The following is a 17,842-nucleotide window of genomic DNA, read 5'->3' on the forward strand; positions in this document are numbered from 1 at the left end:
CGTCGTCGTAATTAAGATATGCCTAATTACACCATCAATAACATGCAGATTGCATCAAGTGATTCTTTTAAATATCTTGGTGTGTATATCTCGAGTGACTTAAGTTGGACCTGTCATGTTAACCACATAATAAATTCTGCTAATCGTACTCTAGGTTATCTACGCCGTAACCTTTTCCTCGCTCCTCCCTGTATTGAACAACTTGGTTTGCAAACTTCAGTGCAGCCCAAGCTCGAGTATGCCAGTGCTATTTTTGATCCCCATCACAATAACCTTATTAATGACCTCGATTCGGTTCAGAACCGCGCGACACAATTTATTCTGTCTAATTATTCGTAGAATTCAAGCATCTCAGCACTAAAAGCCCAAATAAACTTACCCTCTAGCCTCACGCCGTAGAATACCAGGTCTTATCCTTTTTTTCATAATTTTTTCCCTTCTTTGCCTTTTAACAACTCGTACATAAAAAGAGCTCATCACATTGCCCGCACCAGTCACTCTAACACAGTATATCCACCACAACCCCATACCGTGACTTTTCAGCGATCATTTTTTCTGCGCACAACACAAGACTGGAATGGCCTGCCCACCCACTTGTATTCAAGCGGCTCATCGAAAACATCCCATTGTAGCTTGTACCTTTGTTTTCCATTAACCACGCACTCCCTCATGTAATGTCTCATGTAATGACCTTTGAGGAAATAAATAAATAAATAAATTTTATTAATTTTGCTTTTGGTGAACTTGTTTTACCACTTCCACCTGTAAGGCTACGGCGATTCAAGGTAATGTAAATTTAGATAAATTGAAATCAAACTCACTTGACTATAGAATACTTATGGACCTGCGTGCTTCTAGGCATCGGTACATTATCACATGACCTTCAGCACTCCATATTATTGTTAGTTGCATTTCGTGCCAAAATAACTTATTTCAGGAGTGTAGACGTATGAGGCCGCAAAGCCATCTCAAAAATAAAAGAAACAAGCGGAGAATGCTCGACCAAATACTTTACTTTTTACTTATGAGGAAAAAAAATTCTGGGACAATTGGCTTCTTCAAAGCCTTCAAGTTGAGTTACCATGATAAGCGCCTTTGTATATAAGGGAAAGGTTCTGTTAAACTTTAATAACCTGCTGATGAGACCGTTGGTGTCTATACCGAGCCCTCTGTCGCGGAGCGTTGAGTTACGCCAGTCAATTTCAGTTTGCTTTTGTTCATACGTGAATTGCTTAAAGCGAGAGACAGCGGAACTACAAAATAAGTATTACAATGGACACCGCAGATTGCACGATGCGACGAGCTACAAAGGCTGCAAATAAACACACCCATGAAGAATCGAGAAATAAAGAGGAGGTTACGAGATTCCGTTGGTTGTTTGGGAAGGGTCATCTGGCATTTCCTAGTTCACAGTGCACGTAGTGCGCTTTAGTTTGTTTCGACTCGTGTTTCTGGGGTGTACAGGTCCTAAATAAACGTTGTGAATACATTCATTGTGTCTGTGTGTGTCTGTGAGTATATGGGCTGTTTGTTTGCATGTTTAGGGGACCACTGTTTCTATCATAATCAATCCACAGCATCTAGAGTAGCAATGCCAGGCGATCAACCATGGTAACATCTTCGGATTCTCGTTTACGTTTGTCTCTTTCTTCTTTGTTAGCTGAGGTACCAACGTGAAGAAAGTCGCTTGAAAAGCTTTCTGGTAACTGCGCGCTGTAACGTACTTCCTCATTGCTGCCGGTCAGAGGTCTCGTTCCTTGCGTAATAATTGTCACAAACTGCTCATTTGCGCAGTTCTTATTTAGGGGGGCACGATATTTGCAACAGCAAATGCAACAAATTTTGCGATAACCACTAAATGACACTTTACTCAGCTAGAATTTCTGGATCGACTTTTTATTCTATAACTTCATGGCAGAATTGCGCATGTACAGCCGGCCTGTACTCAAACTGTATGTTAAAAGGGATCATTGTATTACCAGCAGTTTAAAGACATTCACCGATAAACTAGACCAATGAAATTCTTTGGTATTCCACATCGTTCTACCCACAGTGTACAAGGCTTTCAAGGCAAACAACTACAGTGAGTAGAACATCAATACACTTCGCCGAAAGTTTGCGGACAGATATCTCGAAACTGCTGCTAATCTAATCCCCTTGCCTGCTATCTGGATAAGCCTTCAGCATTTACTAACTTCAACTCAATTGTAGCTTGTAGCGAAATATTTCAAACAACAAATAGTGAGTTTCACCTCCACCGAGTTATTCATAAAGTTGGAATTGAAACATGCGAAACGTGAAGGCACCTGTCGCAGCGTCCCTCTGCATAATCAGAGTGAAAAACACTTTTTATACAATTTTATTCGAACCGGCCTTAAACGATTTGGATTTTTTTCCAAAGCGAAAAGAACTATTAACCTAGTAAGTTAGGGGCGTGCGAATATTGAAAATTTGGAATACGAATGCAATAGCATGCACCTGTGCTCTTTGATTCTTATTCGATTCGAGAAATACCCATTCAAAATTAACGAATATTCGTTTCTGTTCAAATATAAGCGACAATGAAACTTCTTGCCGTCTGGAGGGAGAGAGATAGATGTAAGTGAGGACTCTTTCAGATGGTCCCACTGCAGGAGAACCACGGTAGCGCAGATTCCCAAGTTCCCGAGCGAACGCACGACGATAACTTCTGTTCAATAAACTGCAAGCATTGTTAACACATAACAACTAAGTCTGGCAAATTCTATTAAAGACAATAACATATATTGTACTGCATCACACATGCTACTGTTGCGGCAATTATATCTATACAAGGCGTAGACACAGACCACCTTCATGCGCCATCCGTAACAATTCGCTTGTATTAAACAACATGCTACGCCTATAACTATCCCATACTACCCCTCTAAGGATGACGGGTCTTATACATACGGTACCATAACGCAAATTACATGTTCATAATCGAAAATAAAAGGATTCAAGGACCATGTAACCAGATTCTCGTAGCAGCAAGAGATCAACTACAACGAGTATGGAAACGGCAAGCGTTACAAGAGCGAATGATTCATTTGAAGCTCGCATATATATATATATATATATATATATATATATATATATATATATATATATATATAATGCAAAATAAGTATGAATAATAAATATAACGCGCATAGCAATAAAATCAATAAATGCGCATATGTGTAATATTTAGCGCACTAAAACATTTAAGTTCACTTGATGCATACATATAAGGATTTCAGCGCAGCGCTTTACAACATGGAAAGCGCAGCAAGGCCAAACGCCATTTAATAATCTCCGCCAGAGCCGCTTTAAATTTATGAACGTTGACGTTGTTTACAGCATCTACGGGTAACGTGTTCCAATCTTCTGCCGTTTGGACGAAAAATAAAGTCACATGCGCAGAAGTGTGGGCGTGTGAGGAATGAACGCCTCTTTGGTGGCTGATGCGAAGCCACAATCGGTGATCGGGAGGGGTTACGGCGGGGCTAATCGACGAGCGATAAAATTTGCGAAAAGTGGAAAGCTTCAAAATCTTGCGGTGGCATTCAAGAGTGAGAATGTTGGCCCGGGATTTTAGTGCTGCGACCCTAGTTAGATAAGGGTATTCTGAATAAATGAACCTTGCAGTACGATTTTGGACCGATTCCAACGTGTTTGAAAGGTTAATCTGATAGGGGTCCCAAATTGCGCTGGCCTACTCGAGTTTAGGTCGTACGAGCGTTTGGTAAGCAAGTATTTTTACAGAGGACGGGGTGTGATGCAAGTTACGACGTATATATATATATATATATATATATATATATATATATATATATATATTTATATATATATATATATATATATATATATATATATATATATATATATATATATATATATATATATATATATATATATATATATATATATATATATATATATATATATATACATATATATATATATGCATGCATCGAAATGTACTGGGCTTTCACCAAAATGTTCCGGACTTACCCATTCACAAGCACAGACGGCCCATTGCTAATCGAATAACTGCTATTCCCAGTAAAAGATCAAGCTGTGCCGCCGAATAGGGAGAAATGCCGCATCAGTTGAGATACAGTTTCATGTTGCACCTTGTTTATCGTATTCCATATACGATCCGCTTGCCCATCATGTGAAGTGAAGAGGTTATTGTAATATGCTACCATGGCCTTCTTAATTTCTTTCTGAAGCTTATTTGTGTGTGTTCTGAAGTCGTGCAGTGTGCCATATATATACCCTTGGTGGCAATAAAATATCTGAACAAGCGAATTTTTTCTGCTATTATGCGACGCTGTCCGTGCGTAATATATGGTTTCCCATTTTCTGTTCTCCGTTTTGTGCAGACAAAAAACATTTGCTATACAGATCTTTGAGCACTTTGAAAAAGCACCTGTAAGAATTCCCGTGATCAGTATGTCCATAAACCTAGTGCCAGTCTGCCTGAGCAACCATTGCGCCAAGCCGAGCTAAGGTTTGTGGTTCATTTTGTGTTGGAAGAAATTATCGCATGCATTTAATTGTGTAGTCGGACATGAAATTACTAAGACCATGAATGTTGCTATTGATAATTGCTGTCGCGACGGTGCCAGAAAAAGATGGATTTGTGCTAATATAGCTAAACAAGGTTGCTAAAAAAATATAGGACAGCCGCATAATCTCTATTACGTGGTCGGTATATCGTGCTAATAATAAGATTGCTTCCTTCAACCAACATTACAAGACGTGTGCAGTAGTTGGCTTCATAACTTGTGACTGGCATATGAAGTAATGGAATGAATCTGTGTGTCCAAGTTCACGGACCGCTGCTACATAAAGACTTTCTGTTTCGCCGGCTTTTCAGGTTGCACGACTTCCCTCGAGGATCAAAAAAATCACTCATCCGCCAGCGTTGTAGCGCTGACCTCCAAGGAAAGGACTTCAAACCCGGAACGTCTGCACCAGCGAGTACCGCTCGTTATACGCTGACAAAGGGAGTAGTGCCGTGTTACGTCTCAATACGGTCAAGGGCATTAATTAGATGTTTGCCATGAGGCAACCCCACCCATCCACCAACGCCTATCCAGAAGTCAACGCAGCGTTGACACCGACTGGTGATGGGTCCAGAAAAGGCCCCTCTACCTGGAGACATGCTGAACTAATGGATGAAACGGACTTAAGTCGACAGCTACCGAAGAATTGCGCCGAGCTCAGATTCCCAAATTGCTGTGCGCTTGCTAAATATGCTGAAAATGCGGGGCCTATTTAGCATCAACGCAAGTGGAGTGTGGCGGAACGATGCGATATTGTGGGCGAGATATTGCGACCGATTCGACGATTGTTATTGGCCGGGATACAGTCACCATATCCCTTGTCTAGGCACCTAGGGAAGACGACGGTATTAAAAGCGGAGACCTTTCGTGCTGAGGGAGAAGCTGACGTGTCCTGATGTGAACTCAGACGTTTAACATGCTTCTGTATGGAATCGGCTTCCTTACGTGGAGCCAGTGCAAATCACGTACAATAAAACCTTTTTCCTTTATTCCTATTACCGGACGTACTCGTCGATGGGCTTGGATTCCTGGCCCAAACGCGACCTTGAGTCGCAACAGCCGCTTCCTGGCATATAGTGAGTTTCTCGCGCGTTATCTTAAGACTTATTTAAGACTGATTAATTAATACTGATTATGCAATGAGGCGGAATGCAAAAGATAATCTGAGAATATCCAAGCGATGGCAAACAACAACTTGGTTCTTTCCAGCTACGTGATATTTGCATATTTTTAAAACTTATTGCATGATATTTGGGCCGTACACACCGTCAATTTGCTTCATTTACAAGATATCTCTCGTCATTTCATCGCACGTCGACATCCTCTAGGAGTCGTTTATAACATGAGTGAACATTGCAACTATACTCGCATCTTCTTCGTCGTCTCATGCTTGTCTCAGTCAATATTGCGGTGTTGCAACAGAGCTTCTCCATTTAACAATTATTTTGCCGTGTTTCTCGCAATTTTACCAAACACAGCAGCATACGACGATGACACGGAAGGTGATTAGCATCAAATGCTTCAAAAACTCTCATACCAGATTCTGCGCGTAATATATATATATATATATATATATATATATATATATATATATATATATATATATATATATATATATATATATATATATATATATATATATATATATATGTGTGTGTGTGTGTGTGATCTTTTGAATAGTCATTGCTTACTACAAAAGCCATGGCGAAGTCCGTTCCTTTGTGCTCAATCCTTTCTCCGACGCTTTTTATTGGAGCCTGAGCTTCGGCACAACCCGGATTTCAAGTGCATTTGTTGATGTTATTTACGTCAGGCTGTCATCTGTCAATACCATACTCATGCAATTAAATGTAAAAAAGAATGCCGCGAGATGCCTGGCTCATGAAGGCGAAGTCGATCACATAAGGATAGGCGACAGGAATTTGATAAATGTGTTTACGCAAGCAAATCAAAGCTCCCTTATGCCATTTACAATGTGTTGACACCATAATACAATGTGAAGAGACTTTATGTACAGAGTTGCGCATAAAGGACGCGGACACCAGAAAGAACGATGGGACACGCAAGTACACATTGCACCTTGGGTGCCCCCATCGTTGTTTCTTGTGTCCGTGTCCTTTATGCGCAACTCCGTACATACTTATGGCATGCCAACAGGCCCAATTAGATACCTTAGTGAAGAGACTGCCAATTCACTGACATTCTTTATAAAAAGCAGCTTGAAATCTCTTCAGTGTGCCGGCGCGCTTAGCAGCTTGAAATTTGTTGTTCCTTAGAGTAGCCATTTGGTGGCACACACGAAGACTGACTGCATTATCACTGTTGTACTCCTTCATTCACTGTTGGAACACATTCCAATGTCCGCACAGCCAGATCCTAGTAATCCGCGAAGCGCGCACGTAGTGGCGCATCTCATCGCAGCTGCCCCTTAATTATTCCATGTAGTGTTCCAACACTTGCCGCTATAAGCTTGTGGGGAAGTCATGTTCACGAAGTCCCGGCCAATGGCACACCGCTGGCGCTATGCTGATCTTCCGCGTCTTCCATGGTCCTCCACATCACTGGGGCTGTCCACTCGTGCCACAAAGCACGTATAGCCAACAAGCTCTAGTCTTCCGCAAAGCACATGCAACGGGGCGCGTCTGACATCCCTGGCCGCACGTACGTCGAGACGCATAACATGCGGCCGCTATGCCTTCTTGGCCACGGAAATGCCGTGGTTATTCTGCTGCTGGACACGTATATACAAAGGTAAGCTGCAGGTGTCCACTCGTGGGGCCACAGTGGTCTCCTTTTTCTTTTTTCTTCGCAAATTAAATTTAATTGTAGAACCTAATTACTTGAAACTGAACAGTGGTTTCCGAGGGACGCCGTAGTGGGAGGGCTTCAGAATGATTTCTACCACGTGGATTCGTTACCGTGCACCCAACGAAATGTACCGAACGGTGCAGCCACGGTGCCTCAGTGACCGTATTCACAAAGCATATTTTCTTTCGTACGCTGTTCTTAACTACTAGTTTATCGTACCGAGACAGTGCGATAGCAAGGGCACACAATTCTCTTATAATTGGCATTTGACAGCGAGGTGGAAAGCTGAGTGAGCAAACGATAAGGAAAGAAAAAAGCGTGGTCATGTGGCATAGCGCAGGCGTTTTCCGTCGAAAAGCTGCATGGAAAAAAAGCTTTTATGTAGCCAATAACCTGTTAATTGGGCTGATTACAAATATGTAGCTGCTACATTTATGCGAACAGTCTCAAAAGCTAGTAGTGGTAGAAAACGTTATATGTTAATTTGTAATGAAGTCCCAGAGGTGGAGCCCTCAGACCCAGAGCCCCATTTGCTGCTGCTATCCGGCTGGCCCGGTCAGTCAGGTATCGCTGGTCGTCCAAGGCTTTGCTGGAAAGAGCGGCTTCCTACTGGTATGGGGAGGCGTTGGATTTTGAAGGATAGCCGGGTGGTTTGGAGCATTAATTAAATTAAATAATGGGGTTTTACTTGGCAAAACTTTTCTGATTATGAGGCACGACGTAGTGGAGGACTCCGGAATTCTTCACAACCTGGGGTTCCTTAAGGTGCACCTAAATCGAAGTACACGGGTGTTTTCGCATTTCGCCTCCATCGAAATGTGGTCGCCGTGGCCGGGATTCGATCCCACGATCTCGTGCTCAGCAGCCCAACACCATAGCCACTGAGCAACCACGGCGGGTTTGGAGCATTCGCACGTAGAATAGTAGGGGTCTGGGTGTGCTTCACAGAAAGGACATTTTTCGGGATACTGGGCAGGGTAAGAAGTGTGGCGGAGAGCAAGGCTGGACAACTAAGCTAAGGACGATTATTATTCAAAGCGCTACACATATCTTACAAAGTCTAGTAATAAAAGCCCTGTTTAAATTTCTTCGATCCCGTTAACTTTTACCGGCGTGCGTGAATATTGACTATGTCGTTCTATCAATAAATGAATTATCAGAGTTACTTGAGAAAGTTTCTCAAGGACTTGCGTGATGCTTCAGGCATAAATTACTGACAGGACTATCGAAACTTCTCTTTGGAGACGTTTTTGTAGAAGTAACATCGACATAGCTTGCGGGTATTATTATATTATTACCGGCATCAGCTGCAGGTCCAGATGGAATTACAACAGGAATGCTAAACGTTTTACATGATTATGCAGCTCAGGACTTACTAAATTACGGAATTACTAACATTACGGAATTACTAAAATTCCTGGGTTCCATCAGAGTGGAGAATAGCTGAAGTTACTCCACTGTTGAAGAAAAAAGCAGCTGGACTTGACCTAGACAATGTAAGACCAATTCTCTGACTTGTAATTTTGCAAAATTATAACGAATAAGTAACGAAAATGTATAACGAGTTTTATGCAGCATGATAAATTTCTCAGTCCTTGTCAGGGTGGATTTCGTCCAGGGCACTCGATATTGCGCACCCATGTACATATATAGAGAGCTGCATTACACTTGCTCACTGCAAACGAGAGTACGCAGCTTTGTTGACGCTATAGACGTAGCAAAAGCATACGATTCCATAGAATATCTTATTCTATTCAAAAATCTTCAATTTTCGAATTTTTGGAAGTATATAAGCACATGGATATTGAATTTACGAGATATAGAATGTTCTATCCTTATCAACGTGGAACTTCGACGTCTAAATACAAGCAGACAAGAGGTGTACCACAGGGTGTCGTTCTTTCTGCTATTCCATTTATCATATTGCTAAGTACAATTCCTTTGTCCCAGAAAGTACACATTTATGTTTATGCGGACGATATTGTACTTTTTACATCCGCAACTAACATACACTCACTACACCAGTTGTTCTAGGAATTACTTCGGAAGTCTTTAGACAAGACTAGAAAAGTTATGCAGGTCATCAACTGTTAGTAAAATTGCGGTACTAGTCTTTCCCTTAACTGCACAGGCGCATATATATCCACAATACTGCCAGCAAATCATTCCTCAGGTTGACTTAGTAAAGTACCTTGGTGTTGAATACGATGGCAAGCTCACCTGGCAAAGTCGCACATATTACAACAAAGGCAGAAAGTGCCGTAGCTACGCCCCACTGCTCAGTCACCGTCGCTCTGGACTACGCTGGGATGCTTTAATGATTATATATAAGATGTATATTTGGCCCATATTGGAATTCGCGTATCAGTTTCAGTTTATTTCTTTAATAATTAGAAATTGTAACGAACAGTTCGAGGGGTTCAGACGCAACTAATTATTGTGGGCTAACTTGTGCCCGGGTAGTAAATAAAAAGACGACTGCCGCCTTCCAAACAGGAGATAGGAATGCCTTCTTCTCTTTCTTTCTCGAGCGTCGCTTCAGCTCTTCTTCTTGTGTGTCCCCGACAACGGTAACCTACGATGCGAGTGCGTGCGGCGGGCGCACGTGCCATTATGTCCTCGTCTTTTTTCACCAATACGCGGTTGTCCTCTTGCAGGGCGCACGAAGCTGCGCGCGTTGTTTGAAGATGGTTTCTGCCTTCGGTCAATATGCATGCTTACACAAGTATACAGAAGGAGGTCCCAGAGCATGTGGTTGAAAGGGGACCTCCTTTCAGGAAATATATGCATTAGAGCAAATACACAGCATAAAACAGCAATATAGTAGTCACTAAGTGGAAGATTATGCAATGTAAATGTAGTACAAACTGCAAAATGATATAAAGTCAGTAACTCGTCGTTGATTAAAACAGTATTTTAAGGCATTTGCAACAGAAAAAACTAAAAATATTTATAAAGGCTGCAAATAAAAAAGAAACTGAAGGAAAAACGGAAATGAAATGAGCAGGAGTGAAGTTGGTACCTTAGATATGTGGATTATTTTGCTATGTAGTAGAAAAGTGAATAATGTTTTCTTGAAGAAACCTAAAGACGAAGAGCGCTTGGCATCCAGTGGGAGGCCGTTCCCAGTGGATAATGCTGCGAAATATCCAGATTGCTTTCCATATTTAGTATGTATTAGTGGCAATAAGAAATTGTTGTTATCTGCAAATCTTAGGCGGCTTAAGTCAACCAAAGTAGCGTCAGAAAATATATTTACTGGGGGAGTATTACGTGTTACCTTAAATAATATTACGGCCAATTTGTATTTAACAAGGTGTTTTACTGAAAGTATTCTGTGGTTGAGAAGCATATCAGAAGCATTGCAATAGAATGAGCTGCACGACAATATCCGGATGGCTTGATTCTGAAAATGCTGTAGTGGTGCTATATGATGTGTATATATGTTACCCCACGCTGTAATGCAATAATTGAGATGGTCGTGAATAAAAGAATAATACAAGATTAGCAATGTTGGCTTGCTAAAGTAATTCCTAGATTTAAGTAAAATTCTAATACCGGGAGAAATTTGGCTGCATATTATGCTCCAGTGGTCTCGCCTTTAAAATTAGACCTCTCGTTCTTTTAGAAAGAGAAGCTCTACGCTTATGTATCGGGTTACCTAGACTCGTTGTCAACACTGTTTTATTATCAGCAAGCTCATAACCCAACCTAGATTGCAGATTCCGCATACTAACGGTTCAGACGTTTGTAAAATTTATGATTTTTCAAAGAGACGTACGCAGTATGTATTTATCACTGGACCGTCTGAGTTTTCTGAGGTATTCTGGTCAAAATTATGCAGCCCTCAGATAATATTTGTGCAACCACAGTTACGAAAATTGAATGTGTCCATACGTCAAGTTTGCCATTCGAATGATGCCTTACTAGACCTCAAATTGAGTTCGAGGACATATTTCCAAGCCATGCTAAACGACTGACTAGCAGACATTAAATTACTGTATTACACGACCAGCTAGTCACTGATAATATAATAGCTACTGACGCTTCTGTGTGCAATGAGAAGGCAGGAGTGTGGGGATCTTCTCTGAATTTCTTCAATGATCTTATGCTCCTCCCCTTCCCGATTTCACCCCCATATTTCAGGCAGAAATATAAGCGATTGTATTATCATTACGAAATCTTTCCCAACATGACCCATTAAATGTTATTGTGACCGACTCAGCACTTACACAGCCCTTACTGGATCTTCAAATTCAAGAATTTTAAGAACATTTTGTTCGATGGTTCCTCCGTACTTACGGCAAGTATACTTGCTTTGGGTACCGAGACATCGTGAGTTGTACTTGAACGAAAGGGATGATTCACTCGCACGAGCATCCCTTAATGGCCTTGTCTTATCTGTTTTGCCGACATCAGCTCATGTAACCGCGGCTAGGTACAGAAATTTCTCTATACGCTAAAATTCCTCAAAATCCCTTCTGGCATTGTCTTCTGAATTCCAGCATCATTGTTTCCCGTGAAAAATTTATTCAAGCAATTTGAACTTTCCTTTACAAAAGTGAAATGTCGCATACCACCTATACATTATTACTGACACAGGTTGTGTGTGTGTGTGTGAGAGAGAGAGAGAGACGAAAAGAAAGAATAAAGGCAGAGAAGTTCACCAGAATGGAGGATTCAATTCGCTACCCTGCACTGCAAGACCGGGAGCACAGACACACCATCACAGCCGGCTACCATCATCGCACACTTTCACAGTACAGAAACACGTTCAGCAAAACGAACACACACTCTGGCACACAGCCACTTGTGCTGGCCTTACTTCCTCCCTTGTTCCTCACTTGTGGCGCTTACCCACATTACGGAGGATTGGCCAAGAAGCCGGCCATTAAAGGTTAAACGGAAAGGAAGCGAGAAAATCCTAAAGGAAAAAGTAAATCAGGATGAGGAATGACGTTTATGATAATTAGGAAATAGATTTACCTGGGAGACATGGAAACAAAAATAATTGTAATTGTGTATCAACAACAAATTTGGCGGTGGGTAGTTGGGAGCTTGCAGATAATTTCGAACACACAATCAGCAATTTAATAAGCGGTCCAATTATTTATTTCGAGAATTAATATGGCATCCTCCTTGTGTTACAGATATAGTCGCAAATGACCACGCAGATGTTCCTGTGGCTAAAGCCCAGTCAAGAAGCCCCGAAGGAGAGTGACATAAGACGAACTAAACACAACGGGTATAACTGGTTCAACGAGAGATATCCGCAAAAGCATGTGCGCCGTTTCACTTGACAATATATCACGATGGCCTGGAACCCATACTAATCGCACCAGACTTGAGTTTGGAGGGGTTAATCATATAAATGCATTGGCTAGAGTAGTGTTTAAAGATGAATTGATGAGCATATAGACAGTGAATCAGTCATTAAAACCACTGTTGAATATTTTGAAAAAGTTTTCGAAATCTTGGCTGATAGTTCCGACAGAAATATGGATATGAAATCAGGAAGGCGCAGTGTATATGACCAGTACAAGTAATTTGCCCTATGTTGACCTTGGTGCCTTTTGTCGTTTGCTTCTTATGATATGATTAATTAACTCGAGTCCTCGATTCGCTTTCTTCTCGTTCATTACATTGCGAGGTTCTCCGATTCGGCAGCATCCATGTCATCAAGTAGTTTTTTGACCAGTTGCCTTCACCCAAATAGATCACGTGCTCGTGACGCTCGCGGCAGAAAGGATGTACCACATCCGCCGCCAAGATTTGTGAGTAGTGGCGCTGGCCAACACTCCCAGGGTTAGTTCTAGCAGTAAAAAAAAACATAGATACCCCATAAAGTAGATGGGAAAACGGCGCCGCGGTAGCTCTATTAGTAAGAGCATCGCAAGCGTAATGCAAAGACGTGAGTTCGTATGCCACCTGCAGCCAGTTGTTTTTTCATCGTCTTTGTATTCCATTGATTTATCAGTTCTTTAATTCAATTAGCAAGTACAAGTCATTTCCCCTATGTTGTCCTTCGTGCCTTTGCTTGTTGGCTTCTTATGACTTTACATATGTGTATATATATATATATATATATATATATATATATATATATATATATATATATATATATATATATATATATATATATATATATATATATATATATATATAAAGAGTGTTTTTTTAGGCTGCACCAAATATTTTAAAGCTTGCTTCTGACAGCTATCATCTAAATTGATCTAAATTACTCGAAGTGGAAGCAGGACATTTGCCGAGTAAGCAACAATACTTTGCAATGCGGTGCACGCGGTTTAAATCATGGATGCGGTACTTCAAGGACACTTGACGTAATTCTGACGCGTCTATCTCGCATTTATCGCAAAACCCTCAATGAATGTTCATTTGTGGGCTAGAGCAGGCACCGCAGTATGCTGCTCACGAGTCACAATGAATGCCAATGTTTTTGTATGCCTTGCAGGTTTTTTAATGTTCTTTTTCCATGTAGCTGCGAAGAGCACAGCTACCAACTTCACAGTGGTAGTGTCCTTGGCCACTTCTATTTCTAATCTGGACGAATGGGCTTGTTGACCATGAAACGACACCCGCGATACCACTGCTGCATCTTCCTCAGCTAGAGAGGAATTGTTAGCCGCATCTGTGCAAATAACGGCGCATATTTGGAGATTTTAATAGCAGAGCACGCGCTCATGACCTTTCGTCTGCTTTCTCCAGTCTGCGTCCTCTCTGTGTTTTCCTTCCTAACATTTTGCAGTGCAGGTTTTCCGTCCGTGAACGCTATTCCTGTCGTATAACTTGGAACGCTTGCCATTGGCGACGAACGAACAAGACCATATGCGCGCAAGGTCACACGGCGCTTAGTTAGGGTAGCTAGCAACGGAGCTCGCGAGACCAAAATCATGGCAGTGCACCTTCCTGCTAAGTACACCTAGCACAAAAGGAGCCCGACGCGACCGAAGCTGTGTTCTTGAAGTATTCTCAAGTGGACGTCAGCAACCACTAGGTGTGGGAGGGGCGTTAGAGCTGCTTGGTTACACGGTAAGCACTTAATTTTGCAGTCCGGGCCTTGCAGCATGCTCATCTTTTGCGCCCTACTTTAAGCAGGAACTCACACATATCGACAGATTCTCCACTTTTTTAAGGTTAAAAACAATCCCAGCTAAAGCGGCCGAGAAAGGACACAAGGTCTGTGTCATTTGCCGTCCCTGCTTATTTATGCTCGTTTCTGCCTTTCAAATATGCACCAAATCCTTGAACAATAAAAATTTGCGTTTCTTCGAATGGTCGGCGTCGTAAGGACCTCTGAAGCGCCTATGCAAGTGTTCGTCTAGACAGGTCGAAATACGTTCGTGGAAGCCGCTATAGCGAAATCCGGGATCCTTTCTTTGTTACCCGGACGTGTCGTTTTTTTTTTCTTGTTGATAAAGTTCGAGTTGTCGTTTTTCAATTTCACTCGCCGTCCTTCACTTATACAGCGATGACTTGAGCATTTTCAGAAGCAGCAGGTACGGCGAAAAAATTGGAATAAACAACTGTCTGTCAGCAAAGCAAAGTAACGGGATTTAATATGTCAAACATTGCGAATACCACATGGAGACATAACAGCGTTGTTAAAAAGAAATACAATCTGTATTTAATTTTTTTTCTTGCTCAGAACCGCAGCGTTCTTCTTCGCCAACACTGCAGCTCTCTAAACGATGGAGTTCACACGACAATTCCTAATGCAGGCAAAATCCGACTACATATATTGCGTCACCGTTGTAACACTTTCATAACATCGGACAACGAGATATTTAAGAGCCGTCTCGCTGTTGTTTGCAAAACGATGAGGACCACGACCTTGCGAGTCTCCGCAAGTGCAGTCAGTCAGCCGTGAAGCAGTCCTTCGTTCAACCACCGCTCACATTACCATGAAGAAAACAAAAGTGCAATAATTTCTCTTCCATGTATGCGAAACGTGGCTTCACGCCATATTTTCCAACAAATAAATACTTCCTTTGTTCTGGTACTTCTTACGTCATTGGAGGCAGCATCGATCGAAAGAGGCACCTGCGTGCCTTGCAGTCTGCGTATCGCCAGTGGGGATAGCTGCAGCACGGACTCTTCCACGCGTGCTACAGTTTGGGAACAGGTGACAATGTCAGATTTTTCTTGCAGCTGCGCGCGGCTAAGCCAGCGCAGTTGCAATGATGACATTCGTGTATTTCTTTACATGTGTTGCGCAATGACGGGCAACAAGCACCGTCGCTTTGATGATACGCGATCGATACAGCAGTACTTGCGGATTCGCAGTTCCTCACGTCAGCGCCGGCAAACGGTTGAGTTAAAAAAAAATATGGGGTTTTACGTGCCAAAACCACTTTCTGGGGCACGCCGTAGTGGAGGACTCCGGAGATTTCGACAACCTGGGGTTCTTTAACGTGCACCTAAATCTAAGTACAGGGGTGTTCTCGCCCCCATTGAAATGCGGCCGCCGGGATTCGATCCCGCGACCTCGTGCTTAGCAGCCCAACACCATAGCCACTGAGCAACCACGGCGGGACGGTTTACTTGCAGCAAGAACACAAGGAATGGAATATTTTCAATGCTGGTTGCCGAAAATATGCGCTACTGGTTTTTCAATAGAAAGCTAGGTCACTGTATTATGCGGTGAAGTTTAGCTCAAGCGCATAAATATACGTCCCATGCGTCCAGGTCAACCACCTTAATTTACTGCTCTGATCTCAATTTTTTGGATGCGTTTTTATTTACCAGACTGACTGGACATTATAACAATAATAATAATTTATTATTATTATTATTATTATTATTATTATTATTATTATTATTATTATTATTATTATTATTATTATTATTATTATTATTATTATTATTATTATTATTATTATTATTATTATTATTATTATTATTATTATTTTCTACCCGTGTTTAAAAACTACAATAAGGAAGAATGAAATATCAGGTTGGCAGCTGCCACTACCAAGATACTGCTGTCGCAGTATGTTGGTTTGGAGCTGTTGGTCGTTCATCTCGAGTCATTAAGAGCGGTGCAAGACTACAAGCAAAAAAAAAGAAAACTGAGAGGGCCTGGTCATAAAGAAGATGGAGAAGAATGACGAGAAAAAAGTAAGAAAGCAAAATAGAACGAAAGGAAATGGTGTAGAGACTGCAGCAGAACTGCAACAAGACAGTGGGAACCGAAACGAATAAAAACAATGAAGATTGCAAACAGTCCCCACGTCTAAAGCGCCGTATAATCCGGATGAAGCAGTCGCTTTCCGTCTTCCGCACTTACAAGTCTGGCTTATTGGTAATTAGGAAAACCGAAACAGGGAAGCCTGTGGCTGAATTAAAATGCAGCTGGCTGGCGAATCGGTGCCATTTCCTAGCTTTCATAATCATCTGAGGCACTACCTCGTTTGAGAGAACGAAATATCTTCTGTCATACTCCCTATGTTTTGAAGGGCCTGATTTCTCAGTGTTGGATACAAGGGAGGAGTTAGTGGCTCAGCCCGAACTGCTACTATATTAAAAAATGAAGCCTCCTATTTATATTATTCCGGCTATTGAAGGCATCTGTGGTAATCAGCTGCGTTCTCCTAAGATGTGGCAGCGGAACCAACGAAGAGGGTGAAAGAGATGCAGTAGAAAAGCTGGCGGTACTTTCAATTTCATACGAAGCTGTATTTTCACCGTGAATAACTCGGAGCTGTACTTCGCAAGGCAGCGACGCGAAGTGCCTGCCCAAGTGCCTTTATTTCGCTAAGCATTCCACCAATACAGCGAGAAGCTATCGTTGCTGCAAGTCGCAACCACCCGAGTGCTTTTATAGGCACATCGAAAACTGCCAAAGCATCAGCGTGAAACTAATGTATTGGGAAAGTGAAACAGTTTCTTTTTCCCAAGGTTAACAGGTTTCTCTGGTTGCCGTATATAGGACGAGCGCTCCGGAAGCACCCGCGCGATAACGTGAAACCCTCTCAGGTTCCCGACAAAAGCTTAGGCGACTTCCCTGCATCGATTCTCTCAGCTTTTTTCCGCACAATCTGCACAGATTCTCGCAAGCCATTCGACTTCAACGACGATTGCGCAGCTGTTTGAGAGTCTGGGCGCGGCGTTGTTCGCTGAGGAGCGGTTGGCATGACGCCACTGTTCATCCTGCACTGGCTCGCGCAGTGCTATATACAATGAGCCTGCTAAACGCGCCTTCCGGCGCGCAGCGATGATCCCAGCTTATGGTCAGATTTGCCGCCTTCGTCATCGCAAACACCTCAATCGCGCGTGGCGGCTTAGTTGAGAGTCTAAAGCGTCGCTTTGAGTGGCAACATCCGCTCTCAGTGCCACGAGCACGTCGGTTTTGGTGGGCCTGCTTCGGCACCTCCCGAACACGAAACGGCACGTTTATATATTCTTGTTACGTGGACTCCTTTACCGCATGTTGAGATTGA

This window comes from Dermacentor variabilis, chromosome 1, assembly GCF_050947875.1.
Source record: "Dermacentor variabilis isolate Ectoservices chromosome 1, ASM5094787v1, whole genome shotgun sequence".
NCBI lineage: Eukaryota > Metazoa > Arthropoda > Arachnida > Ixodida > Ixodidae > Dermacentor > Dermacentor variabilis.